Genomic DNA, 14,200 nt, shown 5'->3' on the forward strand with positions numbered 1-14,200 from the left:
ACTACAGGAAGAGCACCAAGTCCACTCCATAACCGTTTAAAAGCATATGGAAATAAAGCATGGCCATTTAAAGGGCTGTAATAAATGGGCAGAGCTCTTTGGAATGCCCCCGAAAGAACACAAGTGTTAAGCCTTGATAAATTACACTTAAAAGTAAGTGTAACATAAAAACAAAATTAGGCACACAAATAACCTCACACTTAGGCATTTTTTAAAAGTCTCTTTCAAACGGTTAATTAGAATGCCTCTAAGGAGCGTAACTTTTCTTCTCCCATAGTCTCTGCCTTTAACATTAGAGCCAAGCAAATGGCAGGAGCAAATAAACAGATCTGGGGGACAAGAGGTCCTGCAGTCAGCCCTAGAAAAAGGAAAAAAAAAAAAAAAAAAAAGGACAATAAATGGAAGGCACCGTTGGGAATTTTTCCCTTCATTTAGTAGAGAACATTTTTTTAAAGCCCTTTTTTAAAAAAAGCCACCAAAAATATGTAGATGTCATCACGGATTCTCTTTCTCAATTGTGCATCTTAATAGCTTCAAGGTTTGCTTCAAAATACAGTAGCCAATCAGAAAGTGCTATTAACGTCACGTGCCCAATCTTCATTGACAACAGCTGCATAGCATAGTTCTGTTTCCAGTAAATCAGGCCCAGCACGTCCCAGCCTTAGAGAAGAATGGAATCACTTTGGGGGACAGTGGCCATTAAAGTGAGATCAAAGGGAAGAGGTGGGCGTGACTGCTAGCAGCCTGTGCCTCAATCCAGTGCACTAATCCAGTTATGTATGATGCGTCCCTTACTCCAGCATTGCACCCCCATAATCCAGCCACCTCCCGAAAGCACCACCTGTGCGCACACGAGGCTTTGTGAGGACATCTAGATGTAAGCCGGAGCACCCTGTCTGAGGCTGGTCTTATCTGAGCCAATCCGGAAAGGGGTGGCCACTGAGGATTGCCCCTGTAGCACCCCAGGGACGGGAGAGCCACACTGCAGCAGGAGACTGAAGACTAGATAATTTATAAAGATCAAAGATCGTTTGATTCGCAGTCCTGGAGGCCAAAGTCCGAGATCAGCAGCTGCACTGGGAAGGGGCTTCATGCTACATCAAAGCACTGTGGAAAAACAAAAAAGGCAGGCGGTCAGGCGGAAGTGCGTGGAAGATTGTACCGCATTCCTGCAGGACAGAAGCCACTCCCACCAGGAAAGCACTAACTCCTCCCCACAGCCTCACCACCTCTCACCTCCAAAGGTCAGCACATTCAGACCATTGTAGGAAGCTGGGCAGGGTGAGCTCCCTGCAGTGGACAGGAGAAACAGAAAAGGCCTTTCAGGACGCTTATGTGTTAATCCACACAACCCTGGTCACACAGGGGAAGGGGGAGGAGGAGGGGGAGAAGGACAGAGTCTAATTTGCCAAGTTGCTCATCTGGGCTCAAATGTGTGACTGTCCTGCCTCAGCCTTCCAAAATGCTGCAAATGCCGGCACTCACCCACACACCTGTCTGCCTTCTAGTATTTAAAAGAGAAAAGGTATCATGAGGAGGTGACAATAAAACATGCCTAGAAATACAGGCAGTGTGTTAAAGATGAACCGAAGAGGAGAGGCTGTAGCTGATGAGAAATATCCCGAAGCTTTGGAGTCCTTCCTTTCCTTTGCAGATGCTAGAAGGCAGGTTTAGATCATAAATGACCTTGTTTGCTAAACTTCATTAAAAATATGTTTTTTCTTTTCCTCTGAAAATTACTCTTTGGACTCTCACAAAGACACTCTTGGGTCTGTCTTATTACCCAATAAGTAACCTGCCACTGTGTGAGCCGACTGTAATCAAGCCTGAGCCACTGTTCCAACAATACACCTATGTGGGCCAGCAGCCCCCACCACTCACCCGCTTGTGTCATCTTGCTTAATTAATAAGCAGAACAAAGGTTTCAGAGAAGGAGGAAATGTGATTATGCAGCACTGTAATGGCACTCAAGTCTGCTACGAAGGGTCCCCCCAACACGTCCATTTGCTCACCATTGTTTGGTGGAAATGTCAGTGTGGCTGGTCCGTGTCCCCTCCCAGGTGACCTTTCGCTGCATCTCTCAGTAACACTAAACCATTAGTCATGCCCGGGTCAGTGGTGTGTCGATAACAGGGTAATTATTGGAATAAGTCTTTGGAGAAAGGACAGCACCCTCAACTCAGAATTAGCTTGTTGCAAACCGGCACCATGGCTTGTTGAATAACCGCAAGGATGCCAGATAAACGGTCCTTTCAGATCTGGAGACCTAAAGACTGGTGGGTTTGTTTATCCAGGAGGTTATTTGTAGCCATGAAACAACTTTTTAGACCAATAAGTGCCATGGCTTTTACTGCTCCTGATTGCAGCCCCCTTCTCCAGTAGAACAGATTTTCTGTAGGTAATGGCGATGACATTTTAAAAGGAAGGCGGTCAACAGTGCTGTTTGTGAAACCTGAACATCGCAAACCTCTCGGTGCAGAGAAGAAACAAGCTTAAGATTGTGAAATTAGGAATACCTCCAACTCTGTGCTTGATCTCTTGATAGAAACCAAAGCTGGGCCCGGTGGTGTACACTTGTGATCCCAACACTCTGGGAGGCTGAGGCAGGAGGATCCCAAGTTTGAGCACATCCTGAGCAACTTAACGTCATAGGGAGACCCTGTGTTAAAATAAAAGTTAAAGGGTTGGAGAGGTAGCTCAGTGTGAAGGCTCTGAATTTAATCTTCAATATGAAAGAAAGAAGGAAAGAAAGATAGGGGAGGGAAGAAAGGAAGAAAGGGAGGGAGGGAGGAAGAAAAAGAGGGAGGGAGGGAGCAAGGAAAGCAAAAAGGCGCTGGTGAGAGAAATGAAAGCCACAGGAGCTGGGGATTTAGCTCAGCGGCATAAGCGCCTGCCTTGCAAGCAGGCAGTCGTGAGTTCGATCCCCGGTACCGATAAAAAGGAAAAAGACAAAAAAAAAAAAAAAAAAATAGAAGAAAGAAATGAAGGCCACTTAGAGAATCCGTACGGCCTAACAGTTGGAATCAGGATCACAAGCGGCAGGCCCAGGAGAGAGCACCATGTGAAAACGCACTGATGCAGATGCCCAGATGACCTGGTGGTGATGTCTGCCTTCCCACTGCTCACCAGGACTGACTCGGCAGCTCTGGCTGGCTGAGAAGACGTCCCCCTCCTCCGCGCACTGTTCTGTGTGGGAAGAAGATGATCTTCCCCAATGGAGGGGGACCTGCTTCTGTCAAGCGTGTGTGAGTGGCTGCACTCCCCTGCGAAAACCTCCAAGGAAACTCTCAAGATGGAGTTATAGTCCCACAAGTCAAGAAACTTCCGAAAGCTAGGAGAGAAGCCCGCTCAGAGCCTTCTTTGGTGCCTTCAGGGAGGACACAGCCCTGCAGGCACCCTGACCGTGGATGCCACAGCCTCTAGATCTTTGAGACAGTAACTGTCTGTGGTCTAAGCCGTTGGGGTTGTAGCACTTATAGGAGCCCAAGCAAAATCCTGCACGGAGATAGTCACTTGTAGCCAGCAGGACTTATTTGAAGTTTTGGTTTCTTCCTTTACTTGTGGTCATCTTGGGCAACTTGCTTAAACTCCTTTACCTTTTATTTAAGATAAAACCAGCCAATAATATGCCATTTACATACCCGAAATATTTATTATGTGAGTCAAAACTTTACATATACAAAAACACTTTCCAAAGTGCAAAGCTATGGATATGCAAAACTATGAATTTTACTGTGTAGGCATATACGAATATGCAATAAAATTATTTTATCTTCTTTAGAAAGGCAAGGACGCAATGAATGTCAAATTCAGGAGGTGTTACTTTTGGAGAAAAAGAAGTGGAAGGTAGGTTCATGTTCTCACCCTACCTTAGATGAATATCATACTTTGTCACTTACAGATACATTACGTATTTTGGGTATATATCAGATGGATGGATGGATAGATAGATTAGATAGATAGATAGATAGATAGATAGATAGATAGATAGATACTGATAGATGACAGACAGATGATGATAGATAGATAATAGGTAGATAGAATAAGTCTTGCACAGTGTACTATATCAATCAGATTTCTGCAGGCAAGGAAACCAACCTCAACTGTCTAAAGGGAAAGAAAACCAAAGCAATCAGAAGGCCCAGACATCTGGGCTGCGTCTTAGCCAGCCATTCGGGCATCACAAAGAGCCCCGTGAAGACACCACAGGACACAGACATAAGCTCACCTCTCTAAGGCCACCAGCACGAGAACTTTGTCACACTGCCTCACAGAAGTGGAGAGGGGACAGCTACTGCTGCCAGCAGGTGTCCTCATGGCTCTGTGTCTTCATAGCTCTAGCTGGGCTTCCAGCTCCGTGTGGGTGAGTCTGATTGGTGGAGCCCAGGTCACGTGCCTGTGCCCGACCTGCAGAAGGCTGGGGAAGTGCTTGGCTTCTAGGGTGGGAATCAGGCTCTGCCTCTCCCAAACCTCATAAAGTAGTGACACTCCCACATGTTGACAGAGACTTCAGTGTCAAGACAACTGATGAATGTCCACTGCAGTCCACCTTTTCAGCTGTTCAGTATCAACATACATCCTTCTCATGCAGCTGAGTTTTTAAAATATTACTACTTACCACAACTATCCCTCATGTAATCAATAAGGTGTCTGTCTTATCCCCAAACTGGAAAAGAACACTCAGGGTCTCCTAAGTCCCACACCTAACTCCACATGGAAAATCTCCAAGTGCCTATTGCGGTACTAGTTTATCAAAATCTTCTAATATTCTGGAACCACTAAACCAAAGAGTAAGCCTAACCTATAACAATTTACCCTATAAAAGTAACAGGGAAGAGGAAAGAATGAATAAGAAAAGATGAATAAAAGTATAAATATATATTTAATCCATCCAAAAATACACCAGTGATCAAGGGTCAAAGGGCACTTGTGAATGCCCTCACCCATTCTATAGTTCATTTGCATTCAGCAAGAATCTCAGTCAATGACCCAGAGTTTTGCTACTGAGGCATCTGAGTTGTTGGGATCTCTAGAGGATAATTAAGTCTCCCTTCAACCTTTACCACCACTGGGCATCCATCCTCCTCCGTCTCACTCAGCACCAGCAGCAATGCTATGTCATTTTCAGAGTCAGGATCAGTCAACCAGCATACCACGGCCTCCCTTTTGGCCTCTTCACCTACTAGCATGAGGTAATAACTGCACTCTCCAGAGTGGAATTGTGTTCATGATTACAAGAATTTTGTAAGCCTGCTAATAACAAATTACCACAAATTTGGTAGTTCAAAAACAACAAAAATATACTTCTTCCTGGTTCTGCAGGCTATGGTGGATGTCTCTGGAGAAAAAGTCTGACATCAGAGTGCTGGAAGGACTATATTTCTTCCAAAACTTCTAGGAGAATACCCTTCCTTCACTCTGCCAGCTGTTAGTACATAGTTCCAAGGATCACTTGGTGTACAGCAACGTAACTCCAATTTCTGCCTGTCTTCACGTGGCCTCTTCTCCCGATGTCTCTGTGTCTCAAATCTTCCGTTTTCTCTACTAGGGACTAGCATGAGCTTACCTCAGAATCTTTAATTTCACTTGAAAAGACCTTATTTCCAGATGTGCAAGTTACGCTTCTCAATTGTTTGGATTTAGATACTCCTAGATAGGTAATGGTATCATGAGGGTGCTACACTCACCCTGTGCATAGCAGAATGCACTGTGACAAGGCGGAGTCCAGTTAGAGGTGCTGAGTCACTGGACAGCTTTGCTCCACTACACCCTCCTGCCAAGATGTTCTGCTTCCCCTCAGCTACATAGCAATAGAACCAGAAAACCATAGACTGACCCCTCTTAAACCATAAGCCAAATAAATCATTTGCTCCTTTGAGTTGTGTGTACCAGGCATTTCTGTCCTAGCAGTGAGAAAGCTGACCAACATAACAAAAAAGGTCACTTCACAGTCACTCAGGGTTAGGATTTGAACATATCTTGGGAAGGTGGGGTGTGATTCAATATGCTGCAGTTAACACTCACATAAAATATACAAATCCTTATATATTCATTGTCCGTTTGTAGGTCTTCCTTGTGAAGCAGCTGCCCATTTCACTTGATGATTTTTGACTGCATGTTTGTTTGGGTTTTTTTATTTAAAAGGAAAAAGAGGAAAAAAAAACAGAACAAAACCAAACAGTGTAAGGGTACAAGTAATACAGAACTACAAAAAAAACCAGTAAGATATCACCAGTTAATAGATTACACACTATCATCTTAGAGACAGTGGTTCAGGTCATAGGATCAAAGCTTACAAAGTGAACATTCAAATAGTGAGACTGCAAACAGTTGTGTTCAATGATCCAATCAAAAACATTAATATGGTCATCTATTTAACACACCCAAACACACTTGCTGTTGTATCCTTTAGGGCACCTTTTTTTCCCCTCTCTTTATTACAACAAAATTTACACATTTTGAGTTTTATTGCTCCCATAGATCTTATTACTTTTTTTTGTAAGAGAATAAAATCAAACATGATAAAACAAAGCTGTCAGTCAAAACCAAGGATAGATATAGCACATAATGTAAAAACAGAGTACAAGATTATCAACAATGGTTACCATAATGCCTCTTGCTTCCTTAAGAAATGACTGCATGTTTAATTTTAGGTGGTCTAACATTTTTGATTTCTTTATATCTTCTACATACTAGCCCTGTCTTAGGAGTAGCTGGCAAATTTTTTCTGTTCTGTAGGTTGTCTTTTCACTCCATCAACTGATTCTTTGCTGCACAGATTTATAGTCTGACATAATTTCATTTCTCAATTCTTGCTGTTGTTTTTCATGTTATTACAATTCTGTTTAGAAAATTCTCTCCCATACCTATAGCTTCAAGTGTTTTACTATTTTATCTTCTGGTAGGTTTAATGTTTCCATTGTAATACTTAGATCTTTGATCCATTTCAATTTTAGTTTAGTACTCAGTGTGAGATATGGGTTTAGTTTCAATGATCTGCAAAGTTATGTAGTTTTCCCAGCAGCGCTTGTTGAATAGGCTGTCTCTCTGGCACCATGTGGTTTTGTCCCCTTTGTCAAAAGTTTTCAACATTCCTGTATATTAGACAGATACAAATTAAAAGAACACTATGATTCCATCTTACACCAAAGAGAACGTCAGTCACCAATAACTGAAAAAAAAATAACAAATGCTGGTATGGCAATGGAGAAAAAAAGAACAACTCCTATGGTGCTGATGGTATTGAAAGCAGTATGTGGAGATTCCTCAGAGATCAAAATTAGAAATTCCATACGATCTCATTGTAGCTATCATCCCTAAAGACATCATACTACGGCAGTACATGCATACCTGTGTTTATAGCAGCACAATTCATAATAGCCTAATCCTGGAGGCAGGCTTTACACACACTGATAGACAACTGGGTGAAGCAAATGTGTTATCTATAAAGAAGGCCACATTTGAGACACTTGTAGGAACAGGGGTCTCCTTGAAAATATAATGTTGACTGAAACAATTTGGATGCACAAGCTGGAATACCATATGATACATCTCATTTGAAGCTAAGAGAAAAATAAAGGAAGGATAAAAGGAGACAAGGAAGTAAATCTCTTGCTGATGGGAAGGGGCCAAGGGGTGAAGGGAGAGGAATGGGGTATACAGTGAGGATGTGCAGGTACAGGACCCTAGGAACTTCAATGAATGTGAGCATTATAAGTCATAAACATGAACTAGGATTAATAATATCAACAAGAATGAAAGGAGAAAGGGGAATGAGAGGAAGGAGGAGGAGGAAGGAAAGGAATCTAAAAAAAGAAAAAGAAATAGCCTGCATTATGGACATATACCATTCTCCAAGATGATTAAAAAATGTGTGTACTGAAAACATGTACTAATATTTTTTTATGAAAAAGAATATGCAAATTCTCTAACTCTTGGTTCATTCTGAAATTCCCAACCATATATCCAGTTCCCAAATCTCTGGGTCAGCAAGCTCCTGTTCTTGTCCTTACTAAGTCCTTGACTAATCTACTAAACCATTAGGCCGCCAACCCATGAACCGTGATTCTTATCTCAGGCTCTGCCTATGCAGACAAAGTGGTCAGTGAGATGTAGCAGCCCAAGTCCTGGCGCACAGAGTGGATCTTCACCTTGAATTGGAAGCAGGCATTAAGAGGATTGGCAGTGACCTCGCTACAGCTCTACAACATGGAGCTAGTATACCACATGTGATGGGTACACTAACTCAACTAATGATCGCCAGAAACGAATATTTCTACATTTATTTTTGGAGATGTTTATCAGCTGAAGTAATTATTTGGCTGGACATAAAGGACTAGTATACACTGGTCTCTATAAAGTAGAATACCTTTTGAACACAATAAATGTTTTACTCTTAACCATCCTAAAACAAATCCCACTCTCTGACCTTGACCAGCAGAGGCCTGTGTTCCTGGGAGGATAGATTTTCACTTCCAAATTCAATCCGTTTTTGTCATATTGCATTACCTCTCAAAATACCTCCAGTGAAATACCTCTCAAAATACCTCCAGTGAAAAGGAAATGGAGCCCACCACCAAATATAATGCTGGACAACTTTCAAATGTCACATGATGGACTGAGAAAACATTGAACCACAATTTCAGATCAGCATTTTTCATCCTATCCTCACAGAGTACTTAAATTTTGCAAAAATGCACTAAGACTGGAACTGAAACCTTTTTGTTCCATTCCTCCTGAATCAGGAAGACCTTACCATCCACCTTCTTTGTATTTCTGTATGTTTTACAAAGAAATCTGTCACTCATACTGTTTCTCTGACAATCAATTCATTGATCTTCACCATTCCACATCAGGAATATTTGAAATGCAAATGAGGTCACAGATCTCTTTTCCACTAAAAAAGGTGGGGGTCATTCAAAAGCAGTAAAATGGTGTTCTATAAATCCTCCATTTGCTAACATATGTGTACATCAAGCTTTCTTTTTCTTTAATTCTTTCTTTTTGTGAAAGCAAAAAATAACCTGCTAGCAAGAGCATACACCAGTTAATCTCCTAAAGCACAGGCAGCCACTATATTGGAAGAATCTTTATTCGTTTGACTGAAATCCTTCAATTTCTTAGACACTAAACATTAGCAGACTTAGCAAAGCCCTTTGTATCTATCATCTAATTCATGCATCATTCATGGAAAAGGTGACCTGGGTCCCATTAGTTGATTAGCTGATCTGAATCTTTTCGGTTACTCAGATAAGTCATTTCTAGTGGTCCTCCTTTTAAAATTAATGGAATAGAACAGAATACATGCTACTTAAAAGAATACCCTGCTGGGAATTTCTCACTAAAGGCTAATTCTCTGCTGTATTTGGCCTTCCTTTCCAGCCCTTACTTTTGCTTTCATTCCAAAGGACCGTATTTCTGAATTTATTTTCAGATCCAGGAGAACAGAAGATCAATGTCAAGGCCCCAGCTGGGACTCAACATACATGAATCTGACTCGGTAACTACCCTCTAATACAAAGCCTCCTTCTCTCCAAGTGCTGTCTTTCTGCTCAAGGCCTTGGTTAAGCCCTTGGGGAACAATGACCCGGTCACTTCAGAAACCCCATTCTGTTGGCGGAGCCTAATAGATAGTTAAGGCTTTTCCTGTAACATCCTACAGGTTGGAGTAATTGCTCATTCCCTTATTTGCCAGGCTGAAGCGTGGTTATGCCTTTTTTTAAAAAGTGCCTTGGAAGATTTAAATACATGATACTATTCTATGTAAAAACTCTGTGACAGCATCCCATAAAGTTCAGCTCAGAGTTCAAACCCTGAAAGTTAAAGTCTCTAATGGTTGCCTCCTGCCTGCCATCTTTTCCGCCCTCTTCCGCATGTGCATTGTATTTCCACCATCCTGAGCAGCTTGGCCTTTCCCATGCTTCTCATTCACGGTGACTTCTCACCCCCTGCACTGTCCAAGGAGCTCCCCCTTGTACTGCAGCATCCCTCTAGGCCCTGTCCCTGAGGCATCCTTCTGGGACTCCAGCTCTGATCTGGATATCCCTTCTCTGTTCTCTCAGCTGCCTGTACTCACCTTTAAAATAGTATTTGCCATGCTCTTGTGCAGTAAATGCTATTCACTTTCCTGTCTACCACACTAGTTCGGAACATCTTTTGCTCGTTGTAAAAGCATAACACTTTGTCCTTTCAATGTCATAGCTAAAGAAGTGGCCATTGGCACTACCTAGCCAGGCCAGCCTCACCGGGAACTCATGTCACACTTTTCAATGTAGGTGGAGTAGTCCTTTTCCAAAATGTTTGGAGCCAGACATGTTTTGGAGTTGATATTTTTTTCAAATTTTGGAGTATGTGCATATACATAATGAGGTATTTTGGGGATAGGACCCAAGTCTAAGAGCAACTTTATGTTTCAAATATACCTTATACATATAGCCTGAAGGTGATTTTTTGTGCTGTATTTTTAGTGTGTCTGTTTCCGACTGCACCTGTCACAGGAGGACAGGTGTGGAATCTTCCATTTGTTCTATCCTGTCTTCACTCAAAAAGTTTCAGATTTTTACACACTATGGCCTTTGGAACATTTTGGATTTCAGATTGTCTAAATAGAGATGCTCAAACTGTAGCCTCGATAACAGACTTTTTTCTTAATTAATACGGGATTTGTCATATGGTTTGGGCCTAAGAATAACTCACATTATTCAATTAAATTGTGATATGTAGAAGTTTTTTTAATGTCTTTTCATAGTTTAGGGAAATTTTTCTAACATAAATCCTTTTTTGCTTCTTCTTTTATGTTTTCTTTGGGGGGGGTTGTGTTTTTTTGAGACAGGGACTTACTAAGTAGTCCAGGCTGGCCTTGAGCTTGCTATGTAGCCCAGGTTAGCCTCCAGCTTGCAGCAATCCTCCTGCCTCAGCCTCTGGAATGCTGAAATTGCAGGCACACCCAGTTCTCTAACATGCATTCTTTATCAGTGAAGCCCTAAAAGCTGCTTTTATGAGTTGGCCACCACAACCAAAAGCAAAAATGCCACCTTGCTGAGGGTTTCAGAGCCTTGTGTTATATGCTAAAATGTCTTCCTTACGTTTCCCGCTTCAAGAGTTTTGCCAGCTGCTCTATGATCATAATCTTTTCCATGTCTTAACAGGTTTCTTGCTCAGATCCTGCTGGTCAAAACTTACTCACAGGTGTAACATCTTAAATAATTAAATAAATCAAGGGTTATTTTCCTGGAACATGTAACTCAGAAACTCGGGGCAGCTAGATCCGGGGTCAAAATGGTGTCCTCAGAAATCTGCCTATTCTTTAGAAAAAAATGACAGCGTATTAATCAGCAGCAAAATGCAGTCTCTTTAGGACCCAAGATCCAAACGTGGAAAATAAAAATTAAAAAAGAGATATATATGAAGAAATTGGGAGAGAACTGACAGAAAAATTAGAAGGTACAGAGAAATTAGAGAAATGGACCACAACATGAAGGGGAAAAAATGAAATCTGGAAGCTTCCCTGGCTCCACCAACACGAGGTAAGTCCCTAAGGTCAAGAGCTCCAGGGACAAACAATGGACCTGTCAACAACATTAGCTCAAGAAAAGCCCAGAGCTATTGCAAATTACAAAAATCAATGTGATGTTTGACTCCAAAAGTATCTCTTGCAACAGAAGAGAAGGAATCAGAGCACTGCTTGCTGTGTTGTAAGAGAGTGTTTAACCAGCCATCACTTTGGGAACATGTTCATTATTTAAGGTTGAGCCTCAGAACAAGGAAAAACAACTTCACTCCAGGTTCCCAGTGTTACCTTCCCACAGTGACTAAGAGGCAGCTAAGGAGTCACTTGTGGAAAGAATGCAGGTTAGACACAGACTTCCTGAGAAGTCTGAGCTTCACGGTGAGAACGCAGGCCTGACTAATGTGGCTTTTGGGAGTGGCTGGGTCTGAAAGTTCTGGCTTAAAGTCAACTGGGTTGCTTGAACCCTTGCCCTGCTTCCAACTTGCAGGACAGTTCAGAGAGGTCTGATTGCTTTCCGCATCCACCAATGTAAAGACATGCCTCAACTTGGACGGTTTCCACAGCCTGGGGTGAACAGACAGATGGGGTTCCGCACTGGTGGGGTCGGGGCACATCACAAACCGCAGGCCACAAAGATAGGTGGAGAAAACCATGACTCTCTAGATCCCAAAACTGTGACTCCTGGAAGAAAATAAAAACCATTCATCCAAAATATCTTCTTGGATTCTCTCTCTCTCTCTTCTCTCTCTCTCTCTCTCTCTCTCTCTCTCTCTCTCTCTCTCTCTATCCTTTTTTTATTCTTATTTTTCTCGTTTATTCTTTACTGTTCCGATGACCTAATTCTATTAATTTCCTTTTACTTCTTTGTGGAATCCTTTATCTCACTTTTTTTTCTCCTCTTCATTTCCAGTGCCTAACTTTTCAAATTTTGCTTCTTTTGTTCTCTCGTTCCCTATCTCCTCTATCTTTACTAGTGTAAGCATTAAGCTTTATTAATCTTTAGATAGTTAATTAACTCTATGCTGGCACTGTTGAATTCTGTGGTTAGTGGAGGCATAGTTGTCACATTAAGTAGATATTTACCATGATTGGCTTGTCTCAGCATGTATACTATAATTACAGATCTCTTTTCTATGATGAAGGGTGTACATTATTGGTTCTTAAGGTATGTCAATATTCAGTTACTCTTTGATGCTATTACTGTCACTGAATTAATTGCCACTGATAGGGTGGCATACTTGCTGCTATTAATAGCTTTTCTGTGTATGCCGATATCTGGATTTGCTTTGCATCATTATGAAAACTATGGTGCATTCCCAGAGAAATGGATGCTGGGCCAATTACACTGCATCCTGCCCTCTCAAATTAACAGAGGCAGTCTATCTTGAGACAGACGCAAAGGCCGATGGGTATTCATGTCCAGAATGAATCACTGAAAAGCAGACATTAAATAAAGATCTCCATACTAGCAGCAAACTATTCCCACTGTAAGTACCCATAAACCTCAGCACAGAGAAAAAGTAAAACTAAAAACATGAGAAGACAAAGCAACAAAATGCCTCCAAAAATTTCCAGCTCCCATACAGCTGTTTCATGAGGCATCAAGGGAGAGAAAATCAAATGTCACACAGCTGAATTACTTGGAAGAATAACAGAACATTTTTTAAAAATAATCAACGTGTCTGGCAAGCTCAAAGAAGATGTAACTTATAAACTGACATCAGACTTACTAAACCAGTGACTAGTGAGTTTAAAGAACATTTAAATAGCTAGATGAGTTAAACAAAGTGATATAACACATGGATGGCAAGTTTATCAAAAAATTAGACTCCATGAGAATGTATCAACAGAAACCTGGAGATAACATTTGCTATCCATGTTCTGTTTAAACATGGATAGCAAATGTGAGGGCAGAATATTAGAAGATAGGGAAGCTCTCAAAAATACCTTACTTAGAGATACCTTAAAAACTACAAGACAACATGGAAAAAAATGGATTCATCAGCTGCTAAATGATGCAAAGACTAATCTAAGATTAACTGGAATTAGTGAAAAATCAGAAGGCAGCACAAAGGGCATGAAAAACTTATTTATAGAGATAATAGCAGAAAGCTTTCAAGTATTGGGAAAGAATTAATAATACGGATAAGTGAGACACATAAAAAACCAAACAGCTATGATCAAACAAGAACCTCTCCACATCAGGTCATAGTCAAAATCCCAGAAGTACGACACGAGGACACAATCTTAAATCCTGTTAGAGAAAAGCATCACATCACTTATAAAGGTAGACTCATTAGAATTACCACAGAATTATCAACAGAAACCTCTAAGGCCAGGAGAGCTTGGAGTGAGATGTTTCAAGCTCTAAAAGATAACAACTTCCAACTTAAACTTATATAACATTATATAAGACTTATATATCCTTATATAAAACATTGTTTATCCTTATATAAAACATTCTTTCAAAATTAATGGAAAAATAAGATATTTCCATGGCAAAGAACTCATTATGAAATTCATGACCACCAAACCAACACTCTCAAAATTTCTCAAAAATATCCTGGCAAGAGAAAATGGAGCAAACCATGCCAAAAAAAAAAAAAAAAAAAACTAACAGAATGAGTATACTAGGGAAAGTGAGCTGTTAAACAGAAAGCAATAGGAAAATAATGTAATGATAGAATAAGT

Source organism: Cavia porcellus, unplaced genomic scaffold, assembly GCF_034190915.1.
Source record: "Cavia porcellus strain 051 isolate PalLab524CR breed Dunkin Hartley unplaced genomic scaffold, mCavPor4.1 scaffold_26, whole genome shotgun sequence".
In the NCBI taxonomy this organism is placed as follows: Eukaryota; Metazoa; Chordata; class Mammalia; order Rodentia; family Caviidae; genus Cavia; species Cavia porcellus.